Source organism: Akebia trifoliata, chromosome 6, assembly GCF_017979445.1.
Source record: "Akebia trifoliata isolate Shusen 1 chromosome 6, ASM1797944v1, whole genome shotgun sequence".
In the NCBI taxonomy this organism is placed as follows: Eukaryota; Viridiplantae; Streptophyta; class Magnoliopsida; order Ranunculales; family Lardizabalaceae; genus Akebia; species Akebia trifoliata.
The window spans coordinates 15,384,535-15,394,618 of record NC_141380.1 but is presented as its reverse complement, the minus strand read 5'-3'; the positions used below and the strand labels follow the sequence as shown (position 1 = coordinate 15,394,618).

The window sequence follows — 10,084 nt, the reverse complement described above, 5'->3', positions numbered from 1 at the left end:
TCAATTGGGCCACACAGTTATTGGGTTCTAACATTCTCACCATCAGTTACATGTCTGCATGAGGTAGGGATATTAATGGGTCGATTTTAGTTCGGTTCCTAGGGAAATTATAACCATAACCATTATATTTTTTCAATTCCAAATATTATCGGTTTTGATTCCGATTATAAAATAAATGGATCTGGAACTTAAAAAACACGACATCGGTTGATTCCGCTTCTCAAGAATCAAACAAGGAAAAAATATTTCAAATTTTTTTTTATAAAACCCATTTTTCCTTTAAAAAATTAGTATATTATATATAAAATTAGCATCTTAGTTATAATTCTTTCTTTTAAAGATAAAGTAAATGATTCAATTTCAAAAATTAAAAATAATAATTTTTTAGAAGAAATCCTCTATTTTAAGTTCCGTTGAATGGATCATATATGGAAAATTAAAATGCTTTATATAATCTGCATTGACTTTAAAATAAAAGAAAACCTTAAATCATTTATAATATAAGACAAAATCAATCGGTTCTGATTACAATTAAAAAGAAATTAGGATCAGGATTTTTGATTTTGGTTCAAATGGGTTTGATTCTGGTTAAATGGGTACCCATTGACATCCCAAGGCGTGAGGCTTCCCTTATTATTACATCCCACAAGTAAAGGTCTTTCCTTATTCATATGAAAAGGAGCATGATCCTATACGTTATTAATTTGGATCTACAACCAATTCATTTGGCCAGTATCCCATAAATTTTGGATCTGATTGAGGAATCTAAATCAGATCCGATAGGTTTTGGAATATTCATGTCCTGATGCAATAGAAACCCAATCTAATAAAATATGAGAAATTAAATAAATTATGTTTTATATTTTATTTTATACATAAAGTTAATTATATATATATATATATATAATATATATATTTTCTAATGAGACTTGATTCAATCCTAATCTCAACCCAATCCAATTGTCATTGGATAAGATTTGAATCTTAATATTGGGATGTATGATCCGGAAGTTGTAAGATTGGTTTTTGGTCAGATACGATCCAATCCGGGATTGTTCCTAAATGGACCCCAATACGGATCCGATTCATTCATCACCCTAATATATTATATACAACTCAATTTTCCTCTTATATATATATATATATATATATATATATATATATATAGGGAAATGTTCAGCACCCTAAGTTTTACCACACACTTTAACAAACGTTTTCTGTCCTACATGGGTTAGAAGTTTTGGAATGAGCTGATTTTTGGTGAGGATGATCTCTATGATTAGAAGATCATCCTCCCCAAAAATCAGCCCATTCCGAAATGTTTAGCCCCATGTTTACACGTTGAAAAATCGTGGACCGTCCATTTTTTGTAAATCATTTTTGATGGGGTTAGAAGTTTTGGAATGAGCTGATTTTTGGTGAGGATGATCTCCTCACCATAGAGATCATCCTCACCAAAAATCAGCTCATTCCGAAACTTCTAACCCATGTAAGACAAAACGCTTTTGTTAAAGTGTGTGGTAAAACTAAGGGTGCCGAACGGGACCCATATATATATATATATATATATATATATATATATAGGGAAATGTTCAGCACCCTAAGTTTTACCACATACTTTAACAAACGTTTTTTGTCCTACATGGGTTAGAAGTTTTGGAATGGGCTGATTTTTGGTGAGGATGATCTCTATGATTAGAAGATCATCCTCCACAAAAATCAGCCCATTCCGAAATGTTTAGCCCCATGTTTACACGTTGAAAAATCGTGGACCGTCCATTTTTTGTAAATCAATTTTGATGGGATTAGAAGTTTTGGAATGAGCTGATTTTTGGTGAGGATGATCTCCTCACCATAGAGATCATCCTCACCAAAAATCAGCTCATTCCGAAACTTCTAACCCATGTAAGACAAAACGCGTTTGTTAAAGTGTGTGGTAAAACTAAGGGTGGCGAACGGGACCCTATATATATATATATAGGGTCACGTTCCTAAGACTCATATTGAGACTCACATTGCGACACACCGTTTTGTCTTATATGGGGAAAAATGTTTGGAATGAGCTGATTTTTTGTGAGGATGATCTCTGTGATGAGGGGATCATCCTGGCAAAAAATCATCCCATTCCAAAACTTCTAACCCCATCAAAATTGATTTACAAAAATTGGACGGTCTATAATTTTTCAACAAAAATTGGACGGTCTAAAAGTTTCATAATGAGCTGATTTTTGGCAAGGATGATCTCCTCATCATAGAGATCATCCTCACAAAAAATCAGCCCATTCCAAATATTTTTGCCCATATAAGACAAAACGGTGTGTCGCAATGTGAGTCCCAATATGAGTCCCAATATATATATATATAGGATCAGGTTCAAACGACAATCATTTCAACACACATATAGACAACGTGTTTTGTCTTATATGGGCAAAAATGTTTGGAATGGGCTGATTTTTTGTGAGGATGATCTCTGTGGTGAGGAGATCATCCTTGCTAAAAATCAGCTCATTCCAAAACTTCTAGACCGTCCAATTTTTATTGAAAATTTATAGACCATCAATTTTTGTAAATCAATTTTGATGGGGTTAAAAGTTTTGGAATGGGATGATTTTTTGCCAGGATGATCCCCTCATCACAGAGATCATCCTCACAAAAAATCAGCTCATTCCAAACATTTTTTCCCATATAAGACAAACACGTTATCTATATGTGTGTCGCAACGTGTGTTGCAGGAACCCGACCCATATATATATATATATATATATATATATATATATTATATATATATGGGAGGCGTTCGGATGCCTCCGTTTTATCAGTTGTTTTAACAAAAGAAACCCGAGCGTTAGATATTTTTGAATCGGACGGACGAGATTGCATTTGCGTTTAAGTTATAATTTATGGGTTTTTTACAGCGCCATCCCTATATTTTAAGTATTTAGTGCCACCTCCCTGGCACAATTAAAAAACAGCGCGCTGTTATTTGCGTTTAAGTTATAGATTTATAAGATTTTTACAACTCCATCCCTCTATTTTCTAATATTTAGTGCCACCTCCCTGGCACAATTAAATAAGAGAAGAACAGAGAGTTCTCCTTCACCTGTCTGTTTGTTGTGTTCTCGATTCTCCTAAGCTCTACTTTCCCTCTACCCATGATATGATGTTATTTCCTCTTTCAAACACACAGAAAGAGAGAGAGAGAGAGAGAGAGAGAGAGAGAGAGAGAGAGAGAGAGAGAGAGAGAGAGAGAGAGAGAGAGAGAGAGTGCTAAAACAGTGGGTATCTGAAGACGATGCGAGAGAAATAAATAGGGGAAAAAATTAGCCTCAAACGTGGCTTGAATCAATTCATCAAACGAACGGTTGAAACAGATGATACCTATAGCGTGCTTCGTCGATGGAGTTGCAGCGAGAGCGACAGCAGCCGTTCGTGCTCGAGGGTTTCAACGAGAGAGAGAGAGAGTGAGTGAGGTTCGAGGGTTTCAGCGGAACGAGAGAGAGAGAGAGAGAGAGAGATAGAGGGTTTCAGCGGAGCGAGCGAGCGAGCGAGAGAGAGAGAGGCGTTCGAGGGTTTAGAGAGAGCAGACGAGAGAGAACAGACGAGAGAGACTGTCGTTGTAATTCACTCGGGGAGGTGGCACTAATAATCAGAAACAATAGGGATGGCGCTGTAAAAAACCATATATTATAACTTAAACGCAAATGCAATCTCGTCCGTCCGATTCAAAAATATCTAACGCTCGGGTTTCTTTTGTTAAAACAACTGATAAAACGGAGGCATCCGAACGCCTCCCTATATATATATATATGAGAGTTATGATTGATTGCTGTTTCCTTTCCTATAGGCGCATGTTAGACTAAACCCCTCCAAATAAAATTCCACCACAAAAAAAAAAAAAAAAAAAAAAAAAAAAAAAAAAAAAAGTAAGATTGACAGCTGTATGATACCAGAAAGACAGATAACCTGCCAACAAAGGGCAGCTCAACAACATAAGAAAAATAAGCCGTTGAACGGTCACCTCGGGCAGCGTGCCCGTAAAAACCCTAGTCTCTCCCAACTCTTTATAAACCCCCATCCACTCTTCCCAATTACCTCATAAACATTACACCTTCTTTAATTTCTAAGTCCATTGCCCCTACAAATCCTCTCTCTCTCTCTCTCTCTCTCTCTCTGCACCGCCTACCCAGAGGGATCGTAGATCCATTTTTCTCTTCTCTAATTTCACCAAAACAAAAGAAGAAATGGAGGCTTTGAAGATGAGACTCTTGGTTGCAATAGTCGTAATGTTCATGGCTGTGTCGGCAGTCCAAAATGTTGCAGCTGCTGATGCGCCTGCACCGAGCCCCACATCGGATGGGACTACCTTTGTCCCTGCAATCTTCGTTTCTTTTGCTGCGATCGCCTTTGGCTTTCTATACTGATCTCTCTCCGTCGTTCTTGGGTAGATGGGTTTTTCGTGACGTAGAAAGATTTATTTTTATTTTTATTATATATTGGGTATTTGTTTGGGTGTTATTGATGTATATGATGGGGGTATATACGTATGCGGGTGGCATTCATCTTTTATTTGTATTTGTATTTTTATAATCTCTCTGTACCGTCTTATTCATTTGTAATAGAATTTCATTTTTTTTTTAATTGTTATTTTTTTTAATAACAACTACCATTGGATCTAATTTGTCACATTGTAACGCACATTTAATTTAGACCGTTGATCTTTGGTGATTTGGGGTTTAAACGCACATTTAGACCGTTCATCATTTGAGAAACCTTTTCTGAAATTAAAATTGAAATTGAACGGTTAAAAATGACAGTTTTAAAAAAAATCATTTTTTTGAGTTGTGATAAAATGTTACACACTATCAGGTACGGGAGTAGACGTGGCAAATAGACAACGATACATCTTCTTTTTCTTGGGGGCATACACATGGGAAATCCTTACAACCGTGAAGTGATGTATCGTTTTTGGATGCCACAAGTCGAGAGACCACCCTTGGTGTGAGGGGGTGAAATCCTTACTTAATCTTAAGGCTTAGGCCGACTTATCTTTCGTGATTTAGGTTTAAATTGGGCTTTTGATAAATGAATATTGAGATTCTAATGAGCATAGGAGTGGAAGTCGTAATTTAAAGTAACGAAAAAAGAAAAGACATTTTTTTTATGAGGGATGCGCGTGGCTGCTGCACATGGAACATTTAGAAAAATATATGGTTGTCTTTTGAGAGCTTCACATGTGATTCATTGTTAGGTAAGATATTCACTCCCCAATATAAGTGCTAACTTAGCAAAGTTGGTAAGGAGAGGAGTGTTGTTCCTCCCACGTCTCCACAGAGGATTGTGAACTAAGCTTGATTCTAGTTTAGGGTTGGGCTTAGGGGCAAATAGGTCTAGTGCAATAATTTATATTATTTATATTATATAATATAAATATTGTAGATGCAAAAACTTGCACTACCTCGAAATTTCTATTGGTTGATTGACTTCTTCCTCTTGTGCTTTTCGGTGTACAATACAACACTTTTTCAACTCTCAAGTTAGGACCTTAATACAAAAAATAGTCTAGAGTTTAGGAACATTACAAAATATGAGGTTTTTTGAGACGGTTTTAAACTGTCACCAATTTCATAAAAACCGCCTCCAATATATATTTTTTTTAATGGTCAAGTAAGAGCGATTTTAAAACCGCCTCTAAATAACGTGATTTAAAGGCGGTTTTTATATTTTTAGAGGCTGTTTGAAAATCCCCTCTAATAAAAACAATTTTAGGACGATTTTAAAATTGCCTCTAAATAATTTGATTTGAGGGTGATTTTTTATATTTTTAGAGGTTGTTTGAAAACCCCCTCTAATGCTGTAAAAAAAATTTATTAAAATTTTCGTTTCAAAATAAAATCTGCAATTATATAAAGAAAAAGAGTTACTATTGGCACTTCAAATTTCACTTATCACACTTCAATTTCTTAAGAAATGCTATTGGCACCCCCACATTTACTTATTATACTTCAATTAACTATCACACCATAATTAAAATAAAACACAACATTCACATTCCAAAACATGTAAGGCTTAGTTCTTATAGTGATAAACCAAGTACTAATTGAAACATTAACATTGTAAACAAAAAAAATAAAATTAAGAAACAAAAAATCAACTACTCAAATGTGATCCTTCAACATTGTTGTACTCCCATATTTAATTATGAACATTATAATGCACTACCTGCCATCAATAAAAATTTATAGGAACATAATCAACATCTAAACAAATACTATAAAAGCCATGTAAACGATCTGATATGTGAGTATAAGGTTGCAATGCAAATTGATTCCTATTAGAATAGTAATTTTCAATAGAGAAACACATACACAAATCAAATAAAGAGTTAAAGTAAACTCATCAAGTCATGAGTATACACATATATCCAAAATGCATCAACAATCCAAGCATTAGGCTTTTAATTGCCACAAATTCTTTCTAGCTCACACGTGTGTTGAGAAAAAATTCTTCAAAAAAGTGACAAATTTTTTTTCAGAAACCCAACTTAGGTTACAAATTCAATCAGAAACTCTAATTAGAAAAAAAAACAATTATCAAATTTGCCCTAAATTCCATCAAACAATCACAAAATCACTAGAAATAGAAACTATAAACAACCAGATATTATTATTTCCAAATCAGGAGAGGAAACCTAGAATGATAAACAAAGATCACAAGAGAAACAAAAGACAAAAAAAAAAAAAAAAACCCTTGAAAAGAATCCAATCAACGAAACAAGATTGAACAAAAAAAAATCAAACAAAAGATTATGGAGAGAAAAAATCACTAGAAAAGCTCTCCTAGGGCTTTGTTTGAGCACGCCCCCCTATTATTATAAAAGATTGAACAAATACTTTGGAGGGAGATGTGACTCGGTTGAGAACTTTTGAAGTCTAAAACATCTAATCCAAAACTAAAACTGAAAACCCTAGAAACAAAATAAGAGAAAAATCAAAGATGTTTCAGAAAAATACTTGTAGTCTTTAATCATATTTAAAGATTTAAAGAAAAATTCAAGAATGGGAGAAGAGGGACTTACAGGAAGGAGAATCGAAGGGTTGGAGAGGGAAATGGGCTGAAAAAACAAAGAGTGAGAGAAAGAATATGAGACAAAGGAAGAGAGGGAGATTCCCGCAAGAAAATGGCGCCAAAATATATCGAGAGTGGTCGGCATTTTAGCAAAAGCGCCCCTACTATGCGTCCCTTTGGAGGTTTTTTTTCTCACAATCATCATTGCTTGTTTCTCTTCGGAGGCGTGTTTAAAAAACAACATTGTTTGCAACTCTGTGGTGGCCCTTTCTTTAAAAACGCCTCTAATATTGTTTTATTGTTGGCACTTAACAAAATCGCCGAATAAAATCACCTTAAAAACCTACCATTTTTGTAGTGGAAGAAGGAATTTTGTACATTTTTTATACCCATTCTCCTTGTATTTATAGAGGTCTCAACCTTAGGATCTTCCTTGATTTTCTTCATAAATTCCCTTCCTATAGGTTTTAATAGTTCCTCTTTATTATGAATGTATCTGTTCATCATTCCGAATTAGTTTATCCCTTAAGATCAGGGATCTCCCTTGATCTTTGCGAATTGAATCCCTAACTCTTAGGATTTCAATTGACCAAATCTTTCCTTCGTGCTCCGACCTATCTCTCCGAATTCCAGACTCGATCTTCCCATGCCCATGCATCCGACTTCCCATCCTCCGAGCTTATCAAGAAGTGAGATTTGATAGGTTGGGTTCTTCTCGTGCTCCCGGGGATCAGAGTTCGATACTCCCCTTTTATGTTCCCTATGTGCCATGTGTCACTCTTTAATGTAGTACGAAAACTACCCTCCACAATCCCCTTCTCGAGCTTTTGGATTATTATCTTAGTGCCCGAGACTGAGATATAATCAAATGACACATGATTGCTTCCCATTGGATGATTGCTTCCCATTGGGTCACTAATATACACTGTCCCTTTCGAATTCTGCCTTTTGACTTTCAACTTGTAATCCTACTGTTTCGATTCCTTGTTGACGCATTTAATGATATCCTCGTGAAACACACTACCGATTGTCAAGCCATAATCATTGCACGCGTTGGTTGTGGCGCATTTATTCGTCGTACACACATGGTTTCCATTGGTTAGTCGATCATGCACGCGTGTTCGTACCCTTTTTCCATTTTTCGTGCATATTTAATGAGTCGACAACCCATTATTGCATCGGTTAACGAAGCAATCTTGCCCTTTCATTTTCCTCGTATCTCGAGGCTCCATGAATCATAAATACCTATTTCTTTCTCTATTTTCTTTTTTATGAACTCTTATTTTTTTCCCTCTCCTTTTCTCCTTCTCTTACAAACGTACCTGCATCCTTATTTCTTTCTCTCTTGCTCAGTGGCTATTTTAATTTGAGGGCTTCCGTTGTTGTTGTTGAAGGTTCCTATAAAGGTCAAAGGCTCTGCCAATACTACCCTCCTCAAACCTTATTTCCATTTCTCCTTTAATTTTCTTTCATGGCTAAAGGGAAATCTTATACCCATTCGTGCCCTCATCTGCCAGAGATTAGGGATGCTTATGCCATCCTTGAAGATGTGGGCACCTCTTTCATGAAAGAGCCCTCATTTTCTCAAGAGGTCCCCTGCAATGCCACTGTAGTAAATTGGGGACAATTTAAGGCCAGACTCAAAATCCTTTTAAGTAGGTTGACTCAAGAGGTTTTAAACTTTTATAAGAGGGCACTCGAGTAGATGAGCGGTAATTTCTACTGACTTATCTATAACATCGAGCAAATGAATATTAGATTGGACAAAAGCTTGAAGCTCGGGTTCTTGGATATTAGAGCCCAATTCTCCTAAAAGGAAGTGTCCCAAAAAGAAGGGATACTTCTACCTAACCAAGAAAAGGGGAAAGCCATCCTTGTTTAAGCTACCAGACTCAGATAAGGATTGGTTTTTGTTCCCGATATAGCTAACTAGTCGGTGGGAAAATGCTCCAGGAGACGAGGTTCCCCCTTTTACCTCCAATTCCTTCAACCTTATCGATGAGTTTTTTCAATGAGGTTTGAGTCCTCCTTTTGTTCGTTATCAATCATATTTTCTTTGACAGAGAGTTGTACCATCAAGTTATCGATTTTTTAGCCCCTTCCGGCTCGCAAGGCTAGGGAGATCAAGAAGAAGTAAGGTACTCATCTCCTGAGCCTCATTCCTTCCAAAGCCTAGTACCATGCTCGAAGACGACCTATACGTTGAGGTGCAGGAGACATACTAGTATTCGCTTCAGGAAAAAGAAGTCGAGCAACCTCCTCTAAAGAGGTTAAGGAAGGGTGCTCCTCTGCCAAACCCACTTATTGTCTCAACAGGGGCCTCTATCGAGATTTCGAGGATCATTCCTCAACCTCCCCCTCAACTTACTTCCACTTCTACCTCGAGGTAAGGGTCAAAGTGTGGTGGCCTCTGGGCAACCCCTAGGTTATCACCCCAACAGTTATTAGCCACCCCACCACAGACCAATGCATCATAATTTCCAAATCTCAGACTGCGCAAAAGGTGCTTGAGGCATCTTATCTTCCCAAGGACAAGGTGTTTATGAACAAACACTTCACAGAGGATCCAGCTCGGTTGTTCTGCGACGTCTTCTGAGCCATGGTCGAGATAAGCCGTTTTTTCCTGCCTTCTTTGTTCTCTTTTGCTCTGTAGTTATGTTATTTATAACTTTTCATTCCATTACATTTTAGATTCAACACAGGGTTTTGATGCTCAGACAATCACAAGGCACATCATTTCCAATCGTGACACGATTGAAGCAACTGCAAAAAAGCTATAGGCTAAGAGGAAGGCTTTCGCGTCCTACAATTTGAAGACCCAAGGGGATTTGGTTTCTTGAGGGCCGAACTCAAAAGCTCAGTGGAACAGCTCGAGCTAACGAAGAAGGACATAGCCTTAGCTCACGAAGAACTTTCTTCTATGAAGGGGAAGTTGGTGACCATCGAGTTTGCCAAGGATGAGTAAAAGAAGAAAGACCTGCAAGATCAGCTTGATAAATACCAAGCTTAGGTCGATGAC

At 36.7% G+C, this 10,084-nt stretch overlaps 1 pseudogene; it reads left to right on the top strand.

The window, feature by feature from the left end:
• The first annotated feature begins 4,097 nt into the window (after positions 1 to 4,097).
• LOC147400308 (arabinogalactan protein 13 pseudogene) lies at positions 4,098 to 4,481 on the top strand (annotated as a pseudogene).
• The last annotated feature ends 5,603 nt before the right edge of the window (positions 4,482 to 10,084 follow it).